Source organism: Pan troglodytes, chromosome 15 (genome assembly GCF_028858775.2).
Source record: "Pan troglodytes isolate AG18354 chromosome 15, NHGRI_mPanTro3-v2.0_pri, whole genome shotgun sequence".
Classification (NCBI taxonomy): Eukaryota; Metazoa; Chordata; class Mammalia; order Primates; family Hominidae; genus Pan; species Pan troglodytes.
Genome location: NC_072413.2, coordinates 100064830 through 100090176, shown reverse-complemented (window position 1 = coordinate 100090176; position 25347 = coordinate 100064830). Strand labels below are relative to the sequence as shown.

The following is a 25347-nucleotide window of genomic DNA, read 5'->3' as shown; positions in this document are numbered from 1 at the left end:
GGGTTTCACTGTGTTAGCCAGGATGGTCTCGATCTCCTGACCTCATGATCTGCCTGCCTCGGCCTCCCAAAGTGCTGGGATTACAGGCATAAGCCATCATGCCTGGCCGAAATTGTCTCATCTTCATACCAGGTGGGCCCATATTCCAGCTTTCATTTTATTTATTATATTTTATTTATTTATTTATTTATTTATTTGAGACAGAGTCTCACTCTGTCGCCCAGGCTGGAGTGCAGTGGCGCGATCTCGGCTCACTGCAAGTTCCGTCTCCTGGGTTCACGCCATTCTCCTGCCTCAACCTCCTGAGTAGCTGGGACTACAGGCGCCCACCACCACACCCGGCTAATTTTTTGTATTTTTAGTAGAGACGGGGTTTCACCGTGTTAGCCAGGATGGTCTCGATCTCCTGACCTTGTGATCCACCCGCCTTGGCTTCCCAAAGTGCTGGGATTACAGGCATGATCCACCGCGCCCGGCTTTGTTTTGTTTTTGAGACAGAGTCTCGTTCTGTTGCCTAGGCTGGAGTGCAGTGGCACAATCTTGGCTCACTGCAACCTCTGACTCTCAGATGCAAGCAGTCGTCCCGCCTCAGCCTCCCAAGAAGCTGGGATTACAAGCATGTGCCACCACGCCCAGCTAATTTTTGTATTTTTAGTAGAGACGGGGTTTCACCATATTGGCCAGGCTGGTCTTGAACTCTTGACTTCAAGGGATCTGCCTACCTCCAACTCCCAAAGTGCTGGGATTACAGGTGTGAGCCACCATACCTGCCTTATTTTTTTTTATATTTTATTATTTGAGACAGGGTCTGGCTCTGTTGCCTGGGCTGGAGTGCAGTGGTACAAGCTCAGCTCACTGCAGCCTTGACCTTCCAGGCTCAAGCGATCCTCCCAAATCAGCCTCCCAAGCAGCTGAGACTACAGGCACGTGCCACCATGCCCGGCTAATTACTAATTTTTGTATTTTTTGTAGAGATGGGCTGGGGGGTGGGGGTGGGGTCTCATTTATTACCCAGGCTGGTCTTGAACACCTGGACTCAAGCAATCCTCCTGCCTCAGCCTCCCAAAGTTCTGGGATTACAGGTGTGAGGCATTGCACCCGGCCCCACTTTATTTTATAGATAAGAAAAACAAGCTCTGAAAGTGGAGAACACATAGGGCTCTCTGGGCTAAGGGAGGCCAGGGCTGCGGTGCAAGCATCAGACTTCTACTCCTGCACCCCGACACCTCCCAAATGCCCAAGAGCTGGGCAGGGCCTGGGGAGTGGGATGGATGTCCTAGGCTCAGCTCTGCTTCCAGGGAAGGGGTTCAGGAGGAGCAGATAGGCCCAGTCTTGAGTTTAAGACTACAGATGTGTGTGTGTTTTGCTTATGTTTGTATCCCAAATACTCATAACAGTGTCTGGCACATGGCAGGCACACAAATCTATGCTAACAAATAACAAATTAACCTAAGCACTTCATAGTTTACACTTTCACTTACAGTTTCTAATTTTTTTTTTTTTTTTTTTTTTTTTTTTTTTTTTGAGACTGAGTCTCGTTCTGTCACCCAGGCTGGAGTGCAGTGGCGCCATCTTGGCTCACCACAACCTCCACCTTCCAGGTTCAAGCAACTCTTGTGCCTCAGCCTCCTGAGTAGCTAGGACCACAGGCATACTTCACCACGCCTGGCTAATTTTCTCTTTTTTATAAACTATTTATTTTGGAGATTTCCAAAACATACAAAATAGAAGCACATAGATAATAACAAATGTTGGCAAGGATGTGGAAAATTGGAACCCTCATAGGTACACTGCTGGTAGGAATGTAAAATGATACTGTTTTGGAAAACAGTCTGGCTGTTCCTCAAAATGTTAAACATAGCATTGCCACATGATCCAGGGATTCCACTCCTTGGGATTTACTCAAGATGAATGGATAAACAAAATGTGGTCTATGCATACAATGGAATATTATTCAGGCTTAAAAAGGAAGAAAATTCTGACACATGCTACAACATGGATGAACCTTAAAGACATTGTACTAAGTGAAATAAGCCAGTCACAGAAGGACACACACTGTATGATTCCACTTACCTCAGGTACCTAGAGTAGGCAAATTCAGAGAGACAGGAAGTAGAATGCTGGTTGCCACAAGCTTGGGGAGGAGGGAAGGGAGAGTTAGCATTTAATGGGAACAGTTTTCATTTGGGAAGATGAAAAAGTTCTGAAGATGGATGGTACACATTATGTTTGTACAATAATGTGGATATCTCCACCACTGAACTGCAGACTTAAAAATGGTTAAAATGGGCAGGGTGCGGTGGCTCACACCTGTAATCCCAGCACTTTGGGAGGCCGAGGCGGGCGGATCACGAGGTCAGGAGATCGAGACCATCCTGGCTAACAAGGTGAAACCCCGTCTCTACTAAAAGTACAAAAAAATTAGCTGAGCGTGGTGGCAGGCGCCTGTAGTCCCAGCTACGCAGGAGGCTGAGGCAGGAGAGTGGTGTGAACCTGGGAGGCGGAGCTTGCAGTGAGCTGAGATCACGCCACTGCACTCCAGCCTGGGCAACAGAGCCAGACACTGTCTCAAAAAAAAAAGTTAAAATGGTAAACTTCATGTTATGTATATTTTATTTTATTTATTTATTTATTTATTTTTGGAGACAGAGTCTCACTCTGTCGCCCTGGCTAGAGTGCAGTGGCGTGACCTCGGCTCACTACAACCTCTGCCTCTGGGATTCAAGTTATTCTCCTGCCTCAAACTCCCAAGTAGCTGGGATTACAAGCACTGCCACCACGCCTGGCTAATTTTTTGTATTTTTAGTAGAGATGGGGTTTTTCCATGTTGCCCAGGCTGGTCTTGAACTCCTGACCAGCATGGCAGGTGATCCACCCACCTCGGCCTCCCAAAGTGCTGGGATTACAGGCATGAGCCACTGCACCTGGTCAGGAATTGTTTTATGAACCGACAGGTGCCCACCAGTCAGCTGCAACAATTATATTAATGAGGTCTCATTTGAGTCTAGAATCTTACAAAGAAGGTATCGTTTATCAATTCCTTTTGATAGACGAGGAAACTGAAGATCAGAGTGGTCACACAGCAAGTAAGAGGTAGACAGACTATATCTTCCCCTACCCGCTTCCAAAGTAGATTGTCCCTGGACCCTGGCTTTTCCCCACACCAGCTGCCCCATTTAAACACCCCATTCAAAATGTGATTGGCTGAGCCTAGCCTGTGTCCTAGCTGCAAGAGAGGCTGGGAAAACCGGTGTCCGGTCTTTTCATGGCCTTTTCCTCCCATCTGGCCTCGTGAGGTGGGGGAGTCCCCAGAATGTAGGCGGGGGATTCAGCGCTGGGCAACTCAAAACTGACAGACGCTGCAGTGGCTCATGCCTGTAATCCCAGCACTTTGGGAGGCCAAGGTGGGCGGATCACCTGAGGTCAGGAGTTCAAGACCAGCCTGACCAACATGGTGAAACCCCATCTCTACTAAAATACAAAAGTTAGCTGGGCGTGGTGGCAGGTGCCTGTAATCCCAGCTACTCAGGAGGCTGAGGCAGGAGCATCACTTGAACCTGGGAGGTGGAGGTTGCAGTGAGCCGAGATCACACCACTGCACTCCAGCCTGGGCATAGAGCAAGACTCTGTCTCAAAACAAAGAAAAAAGAAAAAAAAAAACTGACGTCTCTTTCTAAGACCTCACACACCAGACACCAGAGCTCCTCTGCCTGGAACGATTTCTCTTTTTTTTTTTTGGGACAGAGTTTTGCTCTTGTTGCGTAGGCTGGAGTGCAATGGCGTGATCTCAGCTCACTGCAACCTCTGCCTCCCAGGTTCAAGTGATTCTCCTGGCTCAGCCTCCCAAGTAGCTGGGATTACAGGCGCCAGCCACCCTGCCTGGCTAATTTTTGTATTTTTAGTAGACAGGGTTTCACCATGTTGGCCAGGGTGGTCTCAAACTCCTGACCTCGTGATCCACCCACCTCAGCCTCCTAAAGTGCTGGGATTACAGGCGTGAGCCACCGTGCCCAGCTTTTTTGTACTTTTTTTATTGTGGTAAAATATATGTAACTGTTTTTTTTTTTTTTTTTAGGACAGAGTCTTGCTTTGTCGCCCCGGCTGGAGTGCAGTGGTGCGATCCTCGGCTCACTGTAACCTCCGCCTCCCAGGTTCAAGTGATTCTCCTTCTTCAGCCTCCCAAGTAGCTGGGATTATGGGCACCTGCCACCACGCCCGGCTAATTTTTGTACTTTTAGTAGAGACAGGGTTTTGCTATATTGGCCAGGCTGGTCTCGAACTTCTGACCTCGTGTCCTGCCCACCTTGGCCTCCCAAAGTGCTGGGGTTATGGGCGTGAGCCACCACACCCGGCCTGTAACATAAAACTGACCATTGTAAACCATTTTTAAGTGTACAGTCCAGTGCATTAACTACCTTCACAACATTATGCAACTATCATTACTATTTCCAAAACTTTTTCATTCCCCCAACAACAACTCTGTACCCGGTAAGCCATCAATTGCCTGAGATGGTCTCCATGTCCCCCCACACCAGGCTAAATCCTTCCACTCTTCCACTATCTGGCCCCAGGTAATCCTTCCATTATCTGGTCTCAGAAAATATTTTCCTGACATAACATAAGCCCCGCATACACTCTCCTTGCGTCTTCTACCTTTCTTTGTAGCATTATGCAACTATAAGGAAATGACCATTCGTTTCAGGTCAGTCTTCCTGTCTCTCTGCTGCCTGTCAGCCCAGGAGGGAAAGCGTGAGTGTTCACTGCTAAATTGGTGCCTGTGGCAAACACCTGATACATATTTGTGGCCTGAGTGAAGCAGTGGTATGTACAAATGATGTTTTCCCCCTTCCTGTGGGGATGACAATTTGTTTAAATAATTCTGTATAATTTAGGAAGCTTTTGTTCCCTTTGCTAAGCCTTCAAGATCTGCTCAAGACTTTGAAAGTGTGATTATAGATTCTTCCTCCATAGGAGGGAATGTCACATCACCTCCCTGAGAAGAACGTTCCAGGAAGTGGGGCTTTTAATGAGTCATGGTGTATTAATAGCACCACCAAAATCTGAACAAAGATGCCATTATGTTAGTGCAGAGCAAGTGAGCTGAACACGCTATCTGCCAAGTGTACGTTTTTGCTTGGAACATCTATCATCTTATGAAAGCGTTTTAGGCCTCAACACTTGATCAATGAAAGTTCCAGAACTTGAAATGCAGTCCAAAAAGAAGCACTCTTGTTTTTTTAATGCCAGGTTAAAATTCAAAAAACAGGCTGGGTGTGGTGGCTCACGTCTGTAATCCCAGCACTCTGGGCGACCAAGGCGGGTGGATCACAAGGTCAGGAGATTGAGACCATGCTGGCTAACACGGTGAAACCCCATCTCTACTAAAAATACAAAAAATTGGCCAGGCATGGTGGTGGGCACCTGTAGTTCCAGCTACTTGGGAGGCTGAGGCAGGAGAATGGTGTGAACCCGGGAGGTGGAGGTTGCAGTGAGCCAAGATTGCACCACTGCACTCCAGCCTGGGCGACAGAGTGAGACTCCATCTCAAAAAAAAAAAAAAAAAAAATCAAAAAACAAGAAACAGGCCGGGCGCAGTGGTTCACACCTGTAATCTCAGCATTTTGGGAGGCTGAGGTGGGTGGATCATTTGAGGTTAGGAGTTTAAGACCAGCCCGAGCAATGTGGTAAAACCCCATCTCTACTAAAAAATAAAAATAACAGAAAACACATTAGAATGAAAATCAATAAAACATTTAATATCTGAATGCATTTGTGGTGGATATAGAAAAGTATGCTATTTTGCCCTCCACCCCCTGCTTATTTTGTGTGGTTTTTTTGAGACAGGGCCTCATTATGTTGCCCAGGCTGGACTCAAACTCTGGGGCTCAAGCAGTCCTCCTGCCTCAGTCTCCTGAGTAGCTGGGATTCCAGGTGTGCACCACCACAGCTGGCAACAATTTCCCTTTTTTTTTTAAGGTGGAGTCTCTCTGTCACTAGGCTGGAGTGCAGTGGTGTGATCTCACCTTATTACAATCTTCGCCTCCCAAGTTCAAAAGATTCTCCTGCCTCAGCCTCCCAAGTAGCTGGGACTACAGGTGTGCGCCACCACGCCCAGCTAATTTTTGTATTTTTAGTAGAAGTTTTAGAGGTTTCACCATGTTGGCCAGGATGGTCTCCGTCTCTTGACCTCATGATCCGCCTGCCTTGGCCTCCCAAAGTGCTGGGATTACAGGCGTGAGCTACCGCTCCTGGCCAAACACTTTCCCTTTTAATAAAACCAGTTGGTACCATCTCTAAGCAGTTCCTGAATCCTGTGGCTTCTGCTGTCTCAGTCTCCTTCCTTAGCCTGGAAGGGCAACACACGTAAGAGAAGATGCCCAACCGCACTGCAAGTCATGAAAGGGAAAGTGAGTGTAAGAAGATGCATTTTACACCCATCAGGAATGGCAGAAATTAAAGGAGGACAGTACCAAATGTTGGCTATGGTCTGAAAATGGGGTCTCTCATGTGACCTGATGGGGGTACAGATCAATACAGTTAATCTGGAGGGCAATTTGGCACATCTGATGGAGTGGGAGAACTCACCCTGAGTACTTCCTGGTACGTGCTAGAGAAAGTCTTTCCACTTGCACCAGGAGAAAGGTACAAGAATGTTCTCCACAACCCTGTAGCAGGGGGATTTGAAAATATCTACATGTCTCAAAACAGGAGACTATCTTGGTAATTTGAGCTAATAGGAAATACAGGGGATAAAGGGACGTGCTAAATGACACTCTGAGGAAGCAGGAGGACAAATCCAGATGTGTGGGATATTTGTCTTGGTGTCTTCCACAAATAAGTGCCATTTAAACAACTCTTGTTGCCGGGCATGGTGGCTCATGCCTGTAATCCCAGCATTTTGGGAGGCCAAGGCAGGCGAATCACTTGAGGTTGGGAGTTTGAGACCAACCTGGCCGACCTGGTGCAACCCTGTCTCTACTAAAAATACAAAATTAGCTGGGTGTGGTGGTGGGCACCTGTAATCCCAGCTACTCGGGAGGCTGAGGCAGGAAAATCGCTTGAACCTGGGAGATAGAGGTTTCAGTGAGCAGAGATCGTGCCACTGCACTCCAGCCTGGGCAGCAGAGCAACACTCTGTCTCAAAAAAAAAAAGTACACAAAAGCAGACAGAATAGTATGAAACCTCAGTGGCCATCGCCATCCCCAACAACCAGCCAACTGGCCATGGCCATTCCCACCCATCCACACTCAATGCACCCTTCTTTCTTTCTCCAAGTCATTCTGAGGCAATTCTGAGATTTCATTGTACCATTTCACCCATAAGTATTTTCCCTACTACATCTCTGCACTCAAACATATTCAAGGCACTTGGTACTATAATTAAATGTACGATTAAGTGAGTGAACAAGGACAAGTCAAGATGTCCATTTTTGTCATTTCTAGTTAACACTGTACTGGAGGTTCTAACCAGGGGCAATTAGTCATGAAAAAGAAAAGACATCCTGATATCCTGATTGGACAGGAAAATGTAAAAAGTATCTGTATTTGTAAATGACATGATCTTGTATATAAAAACTCCTAAGGATTACAAACACACAAATCTATAGAACTAATGAGTTCAGCAAGATTTTAGGATACAAGATTGGCCGAGCATGATGGCTCACACCTGTAATCCCAGCACTTTGGGAGGCCAAGGTGGGAGGTTCACTTGAGCCTAGGAGTTCAAGAGCAACCTGGGTAACATAGTGAGACCCCTGTCTCTACTAAAAAAAAAAAAAAAAAATACAAGATTAATATATAAATATCAATTGTATTTTTATACATTAACAATGAGTGATCTGAAAATAAAGAAACATTTTTATTTGCAATAGCACCAAAAAGAATAAAAGACTTAAAAATAAAATTAGGTCAGGCTTGGTTGCTCATGCCTGTAATTCCAGCACTTTGGGAGGCCAAGGTGGGAGGATTGCTTGAGCTTAGGAGGTCAAGGCTGCAGTGAGCTAGGATTACTCACTGTCCAGCCTGGGTGACACAGTGAGTCTCAAAAAAAAAGTAATAATAATAATAATAAATAAATAAAATTAACAAAAGGAATGCAAGACTTTTTATACTGTGTATTGAAAACTACAAAACATTGTTGAAATTAAAGACAAACTAAAATGGAAAGACATACCATGTTCATGGATTGGAAGGCTTAATGTTGTGGAGATAAGCAATACCACCCAAACTGATCCATAGATGCTACCCAATCCCTATTACAATTTCCCAGCACTTTGGGAGGCCAAGGCGGGCGGATCACGAGGTCAGGAGATCAAGACCATCCTGGCGAACACACTGAAACCCCATCTCTACTAAAAATACAAAAAATTAGCTGGGTGCGGTGGCAGGTGCCTGTAGTCCCAGCTACTTGGGAGGCTGAGGCAGGAGAATGGCGTGAACCCGGGAGGCAGAGCTTGCAGTGAGCCGAGATCACGCCACTGCACTCCAGCCTGGGTGACAGAGCAAGACTCCATCTCAAAAAAAAAAAAAAAAAAAAAAATCAGCTGGCATTTTTGTGCAGAAATTGACAAGCTGGTTATAAAGTTTATATGAAAATGAAGCAGGTGTGGTGGCTCACGCCTGTAATCACAGCACTTTGGGAGGCCAAGGCAGGTGGATCATGAGGTCAGGAGTTTGAGACCAGCCTGGCCAAGATGGTGAAACCCTGTCTCTACTAAAAAATACGAAAATTAGATGGGCGCAGTGGCGGGCACCTGTAATCCCAGCTACTCAGGAGGCTGAGGCAGGGGAATTGCTTAAACCCGGGAGGTGGAGGTTGCAGTGAGCCAAGATCGCACCACTGCACTCTAGCCTGGGTGACAGAGTAAAATTCCGTCTCAAAAAAAAAAAAAAAAGGAAAAGAAAATGTTAAGGAACCCAGAAAAGCCAATCTTGAAAAAGGACAAAGTAGTAAGACTCACACTTCCTGACTTCAAACATTACTAAGAAAAAAAAAGTGAGGCCAGGCGTGGTGGCTCACGCCTGTAATCCTAGCACTTTGAGAGGCTGAGGCAGGCAGATCCCGAGGTCACGAGTTCGAGACCAGCCTGGCCAACATAGTGAAACCTTGTCTCTACTAAAAATAAAAAAAAATAGCTGGGCGTGGTGGCGGGCTCCTGTAATCCCAGCTACTCAGGGGGCTGAGGCAGGAGAATCACTTGAACCTGGGAGGCGGAGCTTGCAGTGAGCCAAGATTGCACCACTGCACTCCAGCCCGGGCAACAGTGCAAGACTCTGTCTCAAAAAACAACAACAACAACAAAAAGATAAGAAAAAAGAAAAAAAACTGAGCAGCTAACATGACTTGTGGCAGATTCAGTTCACTGATTCCTTTTATTATTCATTCAAAATTTTTTTTGAAGGTTACTGTGCCAGACACGGTGCTAGGTGCTTAAAGAGCTTAGGGTTCAGAATTTCCAGGCTCAGAGGGTGACAGTATAGTAACATCATAGAATTCAACCGACACAGCTGAGCACAGTAGCTCATGCCTGTAATCCTAGCACTTTGGGAGGCCAAGGCAGGTGGCTCATTTGAGCTCAGGAGTTTGAGACCACCCTGGGCAAATGGTGAAACCCCGTCTCTACTAAAATACAGAAAATTAGCCAGGTGTGGTGGCGCACGCATGTAGTAGTCTCAGCTACTTGGGAGGCTGAGGGAGGAGAATTGCTTGAACCTGGGAGGTGGATCTTGCAGTGAGCCGAGATAGCGCCATTGCACTCCAGCCTGGGCGACAGAGTGAGACTCTGTCTCAAAAAAAAAAAAAAAGAAAGAAAGAAATCAACAGATACTTTCTACACAGGCTGGTCTGGCCTGCTGTGGTAGTGCAGAGGGGTTGGCTGGATCCTAACAAAGACTTGAGAGGTCAAGGAACGCTCCCTGGAGGAGGTGTCAAACCCAAAGGTTAAGTCAGGGCCAGGGATGAGGGTGAAGGGAGCATTTTTGGCAAAAGAAAGAGCTGTGGGTGGCTGGAAGGAAAGGTGGCTTGGTGCCTCCCAGGAATGAGAGGAGGTGGGAGTCGCTGCAGCCTTGGGGTGAAAGGTTCTCAGATAGGGACTGAAAAGGGGGTTGCTGGGTGGCCGGGGCAGCGTGGGCCCTGTGGCCACGTTAAAGGATTTGGACGTCATCCCAGGGCATAGGGGAATTCCCCAAAGTTTTGTGGCATAATCATGACCTCACAGAGGCCTCTCTGGCAGTGAGTGGAGCCCAGAGTGGGCCCAGAGCGGACAGGAGGAATCTGAGGAGCCTTACTGGGGCCTGGGCTATGGGCAGGGCTGGCAGGGAACAGGCAGGGGGATGGAGGAGCAGCGGGGCCTGCGGGGGAGGTCCTGGGTGGGCTGGCGGGGCCCTTCGTGCTGGGTTGCCGTGGAGACAGCAACATCATACAGGCTGGACCGCAGGACCCCTGCCACCCTTAACTCCTGGGTGATCACTCTGGGAACAAAATGGACATCCCCTCCAAGAGGTAAGTGCAGAGTGGCAGCCCTGTGCCCTCTGACGGCCCTGGAGGCTCAGCCTCAAAGACTTTATATAAATGTCACCCCCAGGGCCAAATTGATCTTGAGCCCAGATTCACAATGGCCCCAGCTTGAGTAACAACATGCTCTGCTCATAGTCGGAGATCATGGACCAATTATTTGCTACACCGGGCTGAATTTGGGGCTGCTTTTCTGGGAACAGAGGAAGCTCTGGCCTAGCCCGGGTCTCGGTGCAGATGGTGCAGACATGCTGGGTGCGAGTGTGCCCAGGTGCCCCCAGCCAGGTGTGTGGGCCGCTGGAGGGGCTGTCACCATCAAGAAGACGCCCCCAGTGCCAAGAGAGGCCCGAGGCAGTCTGGCCCACCCGGGGAAGTGAGGACTCCTCTTCACACATGGAGGATGGGGGTGTCCCCCCTCCATGGGAGCGAGGATATGACTCCTTCAAGAGTGTGGCAGGTGCCAGTGGCTCACCCTGTAATCCCAGCACTTTGGGAGGCCGAGGCCGGAGGATTGGTTGAGCCCAGGAGTTCAAGACCAGCCTGGGCAACATAGCAAGACCCTGTTTCTACAAAAAATAAAACATTAGGCTGGGCATGGTGGCTCATGCCTGTAATCCCAGCACTTTGGGAGGCCAAAGCGGGCAGATCACCTGAGGTCAGGGGTTTGAGACCAGTCTGGCAACATGGTGAAACCCCGTCTCTACTAAAAATACAAAAATTAGCTGTGCGTGTGTTGTACCTCAGTGAGTTAGAGAAAACGCCACACTTTGAGACGAATTAAGAGTCCGTTTATTTAGCCGGCGGCCAAGAGACAGCTAACGCTCAAAGTTCTCTTGGCCCCGAAGAAGGGGCTAGATTTTCTTTTATACTTTGGTTTAGAAAGAGGAAGGGGGTCTAGTTAAAACAATTTTACAGAAATAAAGTAGGCAAAAAAGTTAAAAGGATAAATGGTTACAGGAAAGTAAACAGTTCCAGGTGCAGGGGCTTTAAGACTATTACAAGGTGATAGACGCGGGGCTTTGGGCGTTATCAATTGGATGAATTCCTGGGAACTGTGGATATTGATCACCACAGTATCTTATCAGTTAGTTGCATCCTTGGATGTGCTGGGAGTCAGCTTGCACAAGTTAAGTCCTTGAGGAAGGGGCTGCCAGTGAAAGAGCCAAGATGGAGTCTGTCTGGCTCTCTTAGCTGAGAGTCAATTCAGGTGGAAACAAGGCTAGGTGATTAAAGGGAAGGGAGAGTCTAAGAACAGGGTTAGTAAAAACAAGGTTGGGCATTACACGTGGTGGCAGGTGCCTGTAATCCCAGCTACTCGGGAGGCTGAGGTGAGATAATCACTTGAACCCAGGAGGGGGAGGTTGCGGTGAGTCGAGATCGCGCCACTACACGCCATGCCTGGGCAACAAGAGCAAAACTCCATCTCAAAAAAAAGAAAAATTAGCCGGGCGAGGTGGCATGCACCTGTAATCCCAGCTACTTGGGAGGCTGAGGCAGGAGAATCGTTTGAATCTGGGAGGCAGAGGTTGCAGTGAGCCGAGATAATACCACTGCACTTTAGCCTGGGCAATGGAATGAGACTGTCTCAAAGAAAAAAAAAAAAGAAAGAAAAAGAAAGAAGTGTGTGTGTTCATCCTGGGAAAACGGGCCTCTACGGCCCTCTAGGGCTTCCTGCTTTCCCTGGTGCCTGATCCAGAAAAGGTGCTCAGATACTGAACGCCTAAACCAGATCACCGTTGCAGGTGGGTGGAGGAGTAAAGATGCAGCACCCTGGAAACCGAGAGCATTTCAGTATTGCCCGGGAATGAAGGAGTCTGAGTCTCAGCTCACGCTAAGGCTCTTAGGAACCACGCTGGGGAGAAGGAGCTTGAGAAATCTTTCACAACACATTTCAAGGAAAGGATGTCTGGTTTTGAACTAAAACTATTGGTGAATTGTTAAATATTGTTAAGTGGGAACTTCTGAATCACGTTTTTCCTTTGAGGCAGAAATGCGGCATTGAGTTAAGCCCTGGTCTGAACCTGAGGGCAGCCTGGAGGTCAAGGCAGAGGTCATCTGTTCTGAATCCTGACGCACCCACCATGCCTGGAGTGGGAGCCTGGAAGATTTTCTCTTTGCTCTTTGACGGTGTGGAGGGTGGGGACAGGTCTGGAGAGTACATCTGCTAACCCCTCTTTGTGGAGAGACCATTCTGCGTCTGCTGGGACCCCAGTCTCCCCCGCTCGTCTCTCCGGAGCTTGCTCCCCAGACTACCTTCTGGACCCCAGGTAGGAGCTCTTGGAGGCGTTTCTGGCCTCGTAGCCGCCTGGCCCTACCGGCTGCCGCTCCCCCAGGCGTGGCTGCAGGGGTGGGGTGACAGGGCTGGTGGCTCCGGGAATCCGGTCAGTCCATTCTTGGGGAGGGAGGCCACCAGCGTGCCTGAGGCTTTGGGCTGTCTGGGGAAAGCCCTGGCCTGTCATCTTTGTTCTCTTACTGCCTGGTTGACAAGCATTTAATTATTATTATTATTAATGTTTTGCTATTATCCAGCATTTTACTAATGCATCAGACAATTGCATTTACAAACTAAAATGTTAAAGGCGTTCATGAGGAAACCTGTACTGATCCTTTGCCATCTGGCAGTGGTATGTGCAATTAGCAAAAGACCCCAGAAGATGTCTGGTGACAAATGCACCCTCTGGTGTTCCATTTGTGTTTTGCTGTTGGGTTTTTCATACCACTTAATCGTCACAGCTTATGAAGTTGGGAGCTGGCGTGGACGCGGGGGCGGGGCCAAAACGGCCAGGGGTGGGGCCCACACTAACAAGGGGCGGAACCGAGGGCTGGTCAGAGTTGCTTTGCTACTCCCTAACGTTTCCATTCTATTTTCTTTTATTTATTTATTTATTTATTTTTATTTTTATTTTATTTTTTTGAGAAGGAGTTTAGCTCTGTCGCCCAGGCTGGAGTGCAGTGGCGCGATATCAGCTCACCGCAACCTCCGCCTCCCAGGTTCCAGCGATTCTCCTGCCTCAGCCTCCCGAGTAGCTGGAATCACAGGCATGCGCCACCACGACCGGCTAATTTGTTTTTTTTTTTTTTGTATTTTTAGTAGAGACGAGGTTTCACCATGTTGGCTAGGCTGGTCTCAAACTCCTGACCTCAGATGATCTGCCCGCCTCAGCCTCCCAAAGTGCTGGAATTATAGGTGTGAGCCACCAACTCAGCTTAATGTTTCCATTTTAAAATGTCAGTTTTGCCGGGGCGGTGGTGCCTACCTGTAGTCCCAGCTACTTAGGAGGCTGAGGTGAGCAGATCCCTTGAGCCCAGGGTTTCAAGGCCAACCTGGGCAATATAGTGAGATGCCTCCATCTCTTTTAAAAAAAAAAAAAAGGCCAGCACAATGGCTTACGCCTGTAATCGCAGCACTTTGGGAGGCTGAGGTGGGCGGATCATCTGAGGTCAGGAGTTCGAGACCAGCCTGGCCCACATGGTGAAACCCCATCTCTACTAAAAATACAAAAATTAGCTGGCATGGTGGCGGACACCTGTAATGTCAGCTACTTGGGAGGCTGAGGCAGAAGAATCGCTGGAACCCAGGTGGCAGAGGTTGCAGTGAGCTGAGATTGGGCCACTGCACTCCAGCCTGGGCTACAGAGCGTGACTCCATCTCAAAAACAAACAAAAAAACAAACTGTATTCTAAAACTAAGCTATGAAGTTGAAGGATGATACCTTTGGAAAAATGAGACCATAGTTGCATTCAAACTACCCCCCACCTCTTTTATCTGTTTTCCCTACAAGTTGGAGTATTTCTACGTTTTGGAAATGTCACTTTGAAATGACTGAAGTTGTGGCGACCCAAATTGAATACTAGATGATTTTTTGTCTAGCCTGGTCTTTTGCCTATCGTGGGTCCTTAAATGTTTGACTAAAGATGCCTCCAGTCCGGACCGATGCCTCTCCCCTTCTTCACTGAGTACTGGCATCGTGAGTGGCACTTGCTCTTCCTAACTTCAAGTGGAAGGAACAACATGTCTCTTAGATAATGTCTTTTTTTTTCTTTTTTCGCTGTTGTCACCCAGGCTGGAGTGCAATGGCATGATCTCGGCTCACCGCAACCTCCACCTCCTGGGTTCAAGTGATTTTCCTGCCTCAGCCTCCTGAGTAGCTGGCATTACAGGCGCATGCCACCACGCCCGGCTAATTTTGTATTTTTAGTAGAGATGGGGTTTTACCATGTTGGTCAGGCTGGTTTTTTTTTTTTTTTTTTTTTTTTTTTTTACCCCCGAGACGTAGTCTCGCTGTCTCCCAGGCTGGAGTGCAGTGTCGCGATCTCGGCTCACTGCAAGCTCCGCCTCTCGGGTTCACGCCATTCTCCTGCCTCAGCCTCCTGAGCAGCTGGGACTACAGGCACCCACCACCACGCCCGGCTAATTTTTTGTACTTTTAGTAGAGATGGGGTTTCACCGTGTTAGCCAGGATGGTCTCGATCTCCTGACCTCGTGATCCACCCGCCTCGGCCTCCCAAAGTGCTGGAATGGTCAGGCTGGTCTTGAACCCCCGACCTCAGGTGACCCACCCGGCTCGGCCTCCCAAAGTGCTGGGATTACAGGTGTGAGCCACCGCGCCCAGTCTAAATAACGCCATTTTTCTCACAGCACCCACTTCGTTCTTTTTTTTTTTTTTCGAGAGAAGTCTCGCTCATGTCCCCCAGGCTTGAATGTAATGGCTTGACCTTGGCTCCCTGCAACCTCCGCCTCCCGAGTTCAAACGATTCTCCTGCCTCCAAGGAGCTGGGATTAAGGCGCCTGACACCACGCCCGGCTGATTTTTGTATTTTTAGTAGAGACAGGGTTTCATGATGTTGGTCAGGCTGGTTTCGAACTCCTGACGTCACATGATCCACCCACCTCGGCCTCCCAAAGTGCTGGGATTACAGGCATGAGCCACCGCGCCCGGCCCCCAGTTTGTTCTTAGACCTCACAGAGTGTAGGCGTTTCCTATAGCTGCCAACAAATTACCACAAACTGGTGGCTTCAAACAACAGAAAATGACTTTTTTTTTTTTTTTTTTTTTGAGGTGGGGGGTCTCACTATATTGCCCAGGTTGGTCTCAAACTCTGGGTTTAAGGGATTCTTCTGCCTCAGCCTGCCGAGTAGCTGGGATTACAGGTACACACCACTGCACCCAGAAATCTATTCTTTTTTTTTTTTGAGACAAAGTTTTTGCTCTTGTTGCCCAGGCTGGAGCACAATGGCGCGATCTTGGCTCACTGCAACCTCTGCCTCCCGGGTTCAAGCAGTTCTCCTGCCTCAGCCTCCCGAGTAGCTGGGACTACAGGCGACTGCCACCACATCCGGCTAATTTTTGTATATTTAGTAGAGATGGGGTTTCACCATGTGGACCAGGCTGGTCTTGAACTTCTGACCTCAGGTGATCCACCTGCCTCCGCCTCCCAAAGTGCTGAGATTACAGGCGTGAGCCACCGCGCCCCACCAGAAATCTATTCTTTCACAGTCCTGGAAACGGCCCTCTAGGGCTTCCTGCTTTCCCTGGTGGTCTTGGAGGTCAGAATTCTGACAGGGCGCATCAGCAAGGCCGGTTTCCTCTGCAGGCCCGGAAGGAGGGTCTGCTGCAGGCCCCGCTTCCAGCTTCCGGTGGCTCCTGGCAGCCCGGAGCACTCCTCGGCTGGGGGACGGCTCCCCCCGTCTCTGCTTCCGCGTGTGTGTGTTGAGTGTTTGAAATCTCCTTCTGCCTTTCTCTTATAAGGACACCTGTCATTGGATTTAGGGTCTGTCTTAAATCCAGGATGATCTCATCTTGAGATCCTTAATAATTTCTGCAAAGATTCCATTTCCAGATAAGGTCACATTCACAGGTCCCAGGAGTTTCGATGAGGATATGTATTTTGGGGGGGTCACCATTCAACCCACTCCACAGAGCCTTCTGAAAGCATTTTAAACAAGACCCTCCCTTCAAAGAGGAAGACACTGGGCTGGGCACGGTGGCTCAGGCCCTTTAGCCCCAGCACATTGGGAGCGATGTGGGAGGAGTTTGAGACCAGCCTGGGCAACACAGCAAGACCCTGTCTCAAAAAAAAAAAAAAAACATTCGCTTAAAAAAAAAAAAAAAAATGGCCGGGCGCCGTGGCTCACACCTGTAATTGCAGCACTTTGGGAGGCCGAGGTGGGCGGATCACCTGTGGTCAGGAGTTCGAGACCAGCCTGACCATGCCTGTAATCCCAGCTACTCGGGAGGCTGAGGCAGGAGAATTGCTTGAACCTGGGAGGTGAAGGTCGCAGTGAGCTGAGATCACGCCATTGCACTCCAGTCTGGGCAACAAGAGCAAAGCTCCGTCTCGGAAAAAAAAAAAAAAAAAAAAGGAAATTCTCTTAAAAAAAAAATGGCCAGGGGCCATGGCTCCCGCCTGTAATTGCAGCACTTTGGGAGGCCGAGGTGGGCAGATCACCTGAGGTCAGCAGTTTGAGACCAGCCTGATCAACATGGAAAAACCCCGTCTACACTAAGAATACAAAATTAGCCGGGCATGGTGGCCCATGCCTATAATCCCAGCTGCTCGGGAGGCTGAGGCAGGAGAATCGCTTGAATCCAGGAGGTGAAGGTTGCAGTGAGCTGATATCGCACCACTGCATTCCAGTATGGGCAACAAGAGCGAAACTCCACCTCAAAAAAAAAAAAAAAAAAAAAAAAAGACACTGCATGTGGCATGCAGACTTCCACTGTCCTGGGTGACAGGTGATGCTCTTATTTAAAAAATGCACTTTTCCAGTGGCTGGGTGTCCTTTGAGCCTTGTGATTCTCATGGGCAGTGATTTGTGTGGGAGTGGGAAGTTGGATATTGAAGTGAAATGTTTACCTTGAGGTAGCCAATGAAATGAAATGCCTCTTCACCTGTCACAGCGGGGACTCCCTACCGTTTTGTCCAGATTTACTGATGGGAAAACAGGCTAGGAGAAGCCACTTTAGATGTCTGAAGTCACACAGCTGGGTTCGTGGCAGATCCGTTTTTTGGAGTCATGTCACTGCCCAGTGGGTTCTTCCTGCCGGCTGCACAGACAAAATCAATCCACTTTAGTGCATGGCATTGAACTAAAGAAAGAGTTTAGGAGGCCGAGCGTGGTGGCTTGCGCCTGTAATCCCAGCACTTTGGGAGCCGAGGCGGGCGGATCACCTGAGGTCAGGAGTTCGAGACCAGCATGGCCAACGTGGTGAAATCTCTTCTCTACCAAAAATACAAAAATTAGCTGGGCGTGGTGGCTCACATCTGTAATCCCAGCTACTTGGGAGGTTGAGGCAGGAGAATCGCTTGAACCCTGGAGATGGAGATTGTAGTGAGCTGAGATCACACCACTGCACTCCAGCCTGGGCAACAAGAGCAAGACTCTGTCTCAAAAAAAAAAAAAAAAAAGTTAAATTGACATGAGGCTGACCATGCCACAAAGGAGATGGAGTTTTTACTCAAATCAATCTCACCAAAGGCTCGGAGGTTACACGTTTTTCAAAGAAAGTATGGTGGGCGGGGGGCTAGGGTATGGGTGCTGCTGCTTGCTTGGGGATGGAATTGTAGGGGTGTGGAAAGTGGTCCTCATGCACTGAGTCCGCTCCTGGGCGGGGACCACAGGATTGGTTGAGTCATGATCTGGCTGGGGCCATCCTGTTATCAGAAATGCAAAATCCTAAAGACATCTCAAAAGGACAATCTTAGCTTCATTGCAAGAGTGATTGTGGAAGTTGCAATTCTCGTAACCTCTAGAACAATGGCTGGTAATGTTTTAACTAAGCTGACCGTTAGCAGAATTCAGGGCCCTCTTGTCCTCCTAACGTGGTCTTTCATTAGTTTTACAAGTGCAGTTTAGTTTGGGGAAGGGCTATTATCATTCAAACTCCAAACTAAATTTCTCCCAAAGTTAGTTTGAACGACTCCCAGGAATGAGTGAAGAGGCCAGGCTGTGAGGCTAGAAGCAAGATGGGGTCGGCCACATCAGATTTCCCTCGCTGCCATCATTTTGCAAAGGCGGTTTCACCCAGGGAGTCTGGTTCTAGACCCATCAGCTATTCAGCCTCCATTGGAAGCTTTGTGGCTTCCGGCTCAGGAGTCTTCGTGGATGGTGGGAGGCAGGTTTGCCCTAAGAAGTTCTCAGCTTGACTTTTCCCTTTAGCTTAGTGATTTTGGGGCACTCAAGGAACACTGCAGACAGAGGGGCACGTTTTGTGGGAAAGGCATTTGGTTTGGGTGTTAGGTGAGTGATCTTATCCAGCAAATGCCTACGAGCACCACTGCCTGCTCAGAGCCAGGGGTTTGGCTTCTGGGACACAGCCGTAGACAAAGCAGCCGAGCCCCAGGCCCTGGAGCACAGGTCATTTTGGGAGGGAGTGACTCTGATCCTAACCGTGATAGAGGAGGAAAATGTGAGCATGTTAGAGTGTAAGGACCAAAGAGAAAAATGCAGCGTGTGTGTACATCTGTGCAGCGTGTGTGTGCACGTGTGTGCAACTATGCAGCGTGTGGGTGCACGTGTGTGCATCTGCGCAGCGTGTGTGCACGTGTGTGCAACTGTGCAGCGTGTGGGTGTGCGTGTGTGCACGTGTGTGCATCTGTGCAGCATGTGTGCACGTGTGTGCATCTGCAGCGTGTGTGCACGTGTGTGCATCTGTGTAGTGTGTGCACGTGTGTGCAACTGCAGCGTGTGTGTGCACGTGTGTGCATCTGCGCAGCGTGTGTGTGCACATGTGTGCAACTGTGCAGCGTGTGTGTGCACGTGTGTGCAACTGCAGCGTGTGGGTGCACGTGTGTGCAACTGTGCAGCGTGTGTGCATGTGTGTGCACGTGTGTGCATCTGCGCAGCGTGTGTGTGCAACTGTGCAGCGTGTGGGTGTGCATGTGTGCACGTGTGTGCATCTGTGCAGCGTGTGTGCAGCTGTGTAGTGTGTGCACGTGTGTGCAACTGTGCAGCGTGTGTGCATGTGTGTGCACGTGTGTGCATCTGCGCAGCGTGTGTGCACGTGTGTGCAACTGCAGCATGTGGGTGTGCATGTGTGTGCACGTGTGTGCATCTGCGCAGCGTGTGTGCACGTGTGTGCAACTGCAACGTGTGGGTGTGCGTGTGTGCACGTGTGTGCATCTGTGCAGCGTGTGTGCACGTGTGCATCTGTAGTGTGTGCACGTGTGTGCAACTGTGCAGCGTGTGTGTGCATGTGTGTGCACATGTGTGCATCTGCGCAGCGTGTGTGCACGTGTGTGCAACTGTGAAGCGTGTGGGTGTGCATGTGTGCATCTGCGCAGCGTGTGTGCACGTGTGTGCAACTGTGCAGCGTGTGTGCACGTGTGCACCTGTGCGTGTGTGAGGTGTGTTGAAATACGAGAAGGGGACTCCAGGAAGGCCTCAGGGAAGGGTGACCCTAGAGTAAAGACTGGATGGAAGGACAGGATGGCCAGGTGGAGGGGCGAGAGGGCTGAGCTGCAGCGGGAGTTGGGGGTGCGGTGAGGGCTCAGTCTCTGGTGTGCTACGTGGTGGGGTTTAGCAACATGTGAAAAAAAATCTTGGGGCCCCCAAATCACTAAGCTGAAGGGAAAAGTCAAACTGGGAACTGCTTAGGGCAAACCTGCCTCCCATTCTATTCAAAGTCATCCCTCTGCTCACTGAGATAAATGCATATCTGATCGCCTCTTTGGAAAGACTCATCAGAAACTCAAAAGAATTCAACCATTTGTCTCTTACCTACCTGTGACCTGGAAGCCCCCTCCCCACTCTGAGGCTTTTCCAGACGGAACCAATGTCCATCTTACGTATGTCGATGGATGTCTCATGTCTCCCTAAAATGTATAAAACCAAACTGGGCTCTGAGCACCTTGGGTGCGTGTGGTCAGTGTAGCAGGACGAGCCGCAGACAAAACCCCTCAGACACCGAGTTGTAGGAGGAAGGGCTTTATTCAGCTGGGAGCATCGGCAAGCTACCATCTTAAAATCCCAGCTCCCCAAGTGCACAATTTCTGTCCCTTTTAAGGGCTCACAACACTAAAGATTTTATGTGAAAGGGTCGTGATTGATTGAGCAGTCTAGGGGATACGTGACAAGGGTTTCATGCACTGGTAGTCAGAGTGAAACAGAACACAGCAGGGAGTCTCGCGATGTTCTTCCATACAATGCCTGAAATCTATGGGTAACATCGGGTTCTAAGTCATGAGCTGATTTTTAACGACTAGGTTTAGGCGAGGCAGGCCCAGGCCTGGTTTTGGGCCTGGCGCCGGGCTGCCTGTCTTTGATTTCACTTCGTTTTTTTCTTAAAATGGGTACTGAGTATAAAACAACATAAAACAATATGAGAGGGTCTCTCTCTCCCCTCAGGACCTCCTGAGGCTGTGTCATGGGTGCGCGTCCTCAACCTTGACAAATTTCTTTTCTAAATTAACTGAGACCTGTCTCAGATTTTCGGAGTTCACAAGCATTGCTCTGGTCTGAGAGTGGACGCTGGGCTGGGGGTCAGGGCAGAGATTGAGATGGAATAGCGGGGCCCAGGGCCAGGCAGGGAAGTGGGGAGATGTGGCTGAATTCTGGACATGTTTTGAGGTTAGAGTCAGAGTTTGCTAATCAGCTGCCTGTGGGGTTTGGAAGGAGGAGGAGCCAGGGCCTTGGGAAACATTTCAGCCTGAGCAACCAGATACCTGGAGGTGCCGCGGAGGAGGGACAACCTCAGGGTTTTACCTTGGACAGGTGGAATCAGAAGAACCCATTAGAGACTTCAGTGGGGGTGGGGGGTTGGGGGGGGGGAGCTGGGCAGAGCGGGAAACCAGGGCGATGCGTGGAGCCTTGGCCAGGTCGAGGGGGGTGCTGAACAGGTGTCCGGAGGGCAGTGGGGACATGGGGGTGGAGCTTAATTGGAGGTGGAGGTTTGGTGGCTGTTGGCAAAGAGGCGGTGACTCCAACAGAAGAGCATGGGGTCATGTTCTCCCAGCTTCAGAGACTGTCAAGGACTGGCCGATCCTGTTTCATCGCCCCACCCGTGCCCCGCGTGTCTCCCTCAAAGAGGAGGCCTTTGTAGACACAGCCACGCTCCCTCGGTCTCGGTGTTCCCAGCCTTGTCGGCTCTGTCGGGTGGGGCGCTGCTGCAGGAGGAGCAGAGTGATGGTCATGAAGTGCACGCTGGATCTGTCACTTAGGTGACTTGTCACCTGAGTCCAGAAGACAGCTGGGATTCTGAGGTCAGAAAGCTGACTTCCAGGGGTGGAAGAGAGAGGGTGGAAGTGAAGAGGAGGGGGCTTCTCCTCCAGGGTCCTCCCGAAGGCCCACTTTGACCTGGGCTAGGAAAGAAAAGTCCAGAAGGAGTGGCCAGACGGCTGTAGATGTTTGTGTGTAACAAGGCGACTTCAGTAATAATAAGGTTGGGCCGGTGGGGTGGCTCAGGCCCGTAATCCTAGCACTTTGGGAGACCAAGGTGGGTGGATCACTTGAGCCCAGGAGACCAGCCTGGGCAACATGGCAAAACCCTGTCTCTACAAAAAAATACAAGAGGGCCAGGAGTGGTGGCTCATGCCTGTAATCCCAGCACTTTGGGAGGCCAAGGTGGGCAGATCACCTGAGGTCAGGAGTTCGAGACCAGCCTGGGCAACATGGCAAAATCCTGTCTCTACTAAAAATAGAAAAATTAGCCGGGCATGGTGGTGGGCGCCTGTAGTCCCAGCTGCTTGGGAGGCTGAGGTAGGAGAATCATTTGAACTTGGGAGGCGGAGGTTGCAGTCAGCCAAGATCACACCATTGCACTCCAGCCTGGGCGACAGAGCAAGACTCCGCCTCAAAAAAAAAAAAAAAAAAAAAGTTCTGCAAAGGCCCTGTTGGCGATGGTGTTGTAACTGGTGTTTGGGTGGCCCTGGGGGTTGGGGGTGGGCTGCGCCACCTGCCACTGCTTCTCAGGTGCATTGCTTTGAGAACAGGCAATGGGCACCTTTGAAAACAAGGTTCGGACTTAAACACCCATTTCAGCTTCTTGCCAACCACCTTGGCGGCCTTTGGTGTGAAGGTGGAGGCTCCCCAGAACGCCCTTCAGGCCCTGGATGTGGCAGAGGGAAGACTCGGGGGTGGGTCTGGCCTCAGCTTCGCTTGCCCCTCACCAGGAAAATGCTGCCTTGCCCTTTGGGAGAGCTGTTGAGAGGAAAAGACGGAGCTCTGTCCCGCCAACGGAGGGCAGGGCGGTTTGAGCCAAGCCTCCGAGGTCTGTGCCCAGCACTGTGTTGAGGGCTTTCTGGGAACAAGGCTCAGGCTGAGTCCCCAGCAGTGGCGGGCTCTCAGGCAGTTTTTGGGTGATATGAATATTGATCTAACGCATTTTTAAAAATTCATTTGCAGCTGGGCACAATGGCTCATGCCTGTAATCCCAGCACTTTGGGAGGCGGGTGGATCACGAGGTCAGGAGATCGAGACCATCCTGGCTAACACAGTGAAACCCTGTCTCTACTAAAACTCCAAAAAATTAGCCGGGCTTGGTGGTGGGCGCCTGTAGTCCCAGCTACTTGGGAGGCTGAGGCAGGAGAATGGCGTGAACCCGGGAGGCGGAGCTTGCAGTGAGCTGAGATTGCGCCACTGCACTCCAGCCTGGGCAACAGTGAGAGACTCAGTTTTTTAAAAAAACAAAAACAAACAAAAAACAAATAAAAATTCGGCCAGGCGTGGTGGCTCACACCTGTAATCCCAGCACCTTGGGAGGCTGAGGCAGGTGGACCACCTGAGTCAGGAGTTCAAGACCAGCCTGACCAATATGGTGAAGCCCCGTCTCTACTAAAAATACAAAAATTAGCGGGCGCCTGTAGTCCCAGCTACTCAGGAGGCTGAGGCAGGAGAATCGCTTGAACCCGGGAGGTGGAGGTTGCAGTGAGCCCAGATTGCGCCACTGCACTCCAGCTTGGGCGACAGAGCAAGATTCTGTCTCAAAAAAAAAAAAAAAAAAAAAAAGAAAAATTCATTTGCAAGGCAGAGCCTGCAAAAACCAGCATCAGTGACGGGAGGAAGAGTCAGCGCATGCGAGCATGTTAGGCTTGATTCCGCCTCGCAGAACTGCGCTTGGACTGAGAAACACTTTTGTCCTCAGCTTTTAGATCTTTATGATGGCGATTCGGAAGACATCCCCAGTCATTCCAACTGGAGCTGCAACGACTGTTCTCTGGGTGACATGAGCTGTAAGGTGGCTTCCTACACACTGAAGTCAGAGTCCAGAGGAAGTTCATATAGTAGACGCCCTGTCACAAAAAACCCACATTCTTGTCATAGAAGTGGCCAGCTGGGCCCGTGTCCCTGGAAGCCAAAGATGAGGACACGTAGCCCGAGGACTCGAGGATGGCGGAGGAGGACCAGACCCCCAGGGCCGCTGAGCCCTTCCTCACTCCCATGGAGCCCCCTGAGACTGGCAGACACGTGCCAAGCAGAGCTCGAGGGGCATGGCCACCACCTAGGTTCGGGAGAGAGAAAAGGGGCCCAGAATCTCCTTCTCCAAGAGGAGGCTGGAGCTCTTCCTTGCAGAGCCTGAGAAAAGGAAGAGGAAGAAGCAGTAGGTGGCCTAATCCAAGGTGAGCACTCAGTCCAGGAAGGGGTCCCAGCCCAAGAGGAGCAGGGGCTCTTCTGATCAAAGCTGATGTCGATGCACATAAATGTTTTTAGGGGCTGGGTGTGGTGGCTCACACTTGTAATCCCAGCATTTTGGGAGGCCAAGGTGGGAGGACCACTTGAGCTCAGGAGTTCGAGACCAGCCCGGGCAACATGGTGAAACCTTGTCTCTACAAAACATACAAAAATTAGCCGATGTGGTGGTGTGTGTCTGTGGTTCCAGCTGCTCAGAAGGCTGAGGTGGGAGGATCACTTGAGCCCGGGAGGTTGAGGCTGCAGTGAGCCATGATCACACCACTGCACTCCAGCCTGGGCAACCGAGTGAGACCCTGTCTCTAAAAAGAAAAATATGTTTCTAGGGGCTCAACTCGGTGACTCACACCTAGAACCCGGCACTTTGGGAGGCTGAGATAGGAGGAGCCCTTAATGCCAGGAGTTTGAGACCAGCCCAGGGAAAATAGCGAGATTCCATCTCTACAAAAAATACAAAAATTTGGCCAGGCGTAGTGGCTCATGCCTGTCATCCCAGCACTTTGGGAGGCCGAGGCAGGAGGATCACTTGAACCGGGTAGGTGGAGGTTGCAGTGAGCTGAGATCACGCCACTGCACTCCAGCCTGGGCAACAAGAGCGAAACCCCATCTCAAAAATAAAATAAAATAATAAAATAAAAGACACTGAGATGCCAGAAGCCTGTTTCCACGGCTGTAGCACACCCGTCACCTCTAGCAACATGAATGTGAGATGCAGTCAGCCAGCTGTATGGGCCACTGTCATCGTCACCACTGGAAAGGTCGTGTGGGAATGGACTTGCTAGGGCGGCGATGGGCAACTCCCTCGTCTACAGCACAAAACTCCCTCGTCTGGAGCCAAGTCCTGGGGCCCTGGTGAAGAATACAAGCGGCTGGGGGCTGCCTTTTTTTTTTTTTCAGCTCACTGCAACCTCTGCCTCCCAGGTTCAAGCAATTCTCCTGCCTCAGCCTCCTGAGTAGCTGGGATTACAGGCATGTGCCACCATGCCCGGCTAATTTGGTGATCCGCCCGCCTCGGCCTCCCAAAGTGCTGGGATTACAGGCGTGAGCCACCGCGCCCGGCTTTTTTTTTTTTTTTTTGAGACACGGTCTCGTTCTGTCACCCAGGCTGGAGTGCAGTGGTGAGATCACAGCTCACTGCAGCCTCGACCTCTTGGGCTTGGGTGATCCTCCCACCTCAGCCCTCAAGTAGCTGGGACTACAGGCACGC

The 25347-nt window shown here is 50.0% G+C and overlaps 1 long non-coding RNA gene across 1 annotated transcript; it reads left to right on the top strand.

The window, feature by feature from the left end:
- The first annotated feature begins 10230 nt into the window (after nucleotides 1-10230).
- On the top strand, nucleotides 10231-24070 carry LOC107968339 (uncharacterized). The gene is made up of 3 exons (XR_001709447.3): nucleotides 10231-10501; nucleotides 12502-12780; nucleotides 23596-24070. It is a non-coding gene; the product is annotated as an uncharacterized LOC107968339 (long non-coding RNA).
- The last annotated feature ends 1277 nt before the right edge of the window (nucleotides 24071-25347 follow it).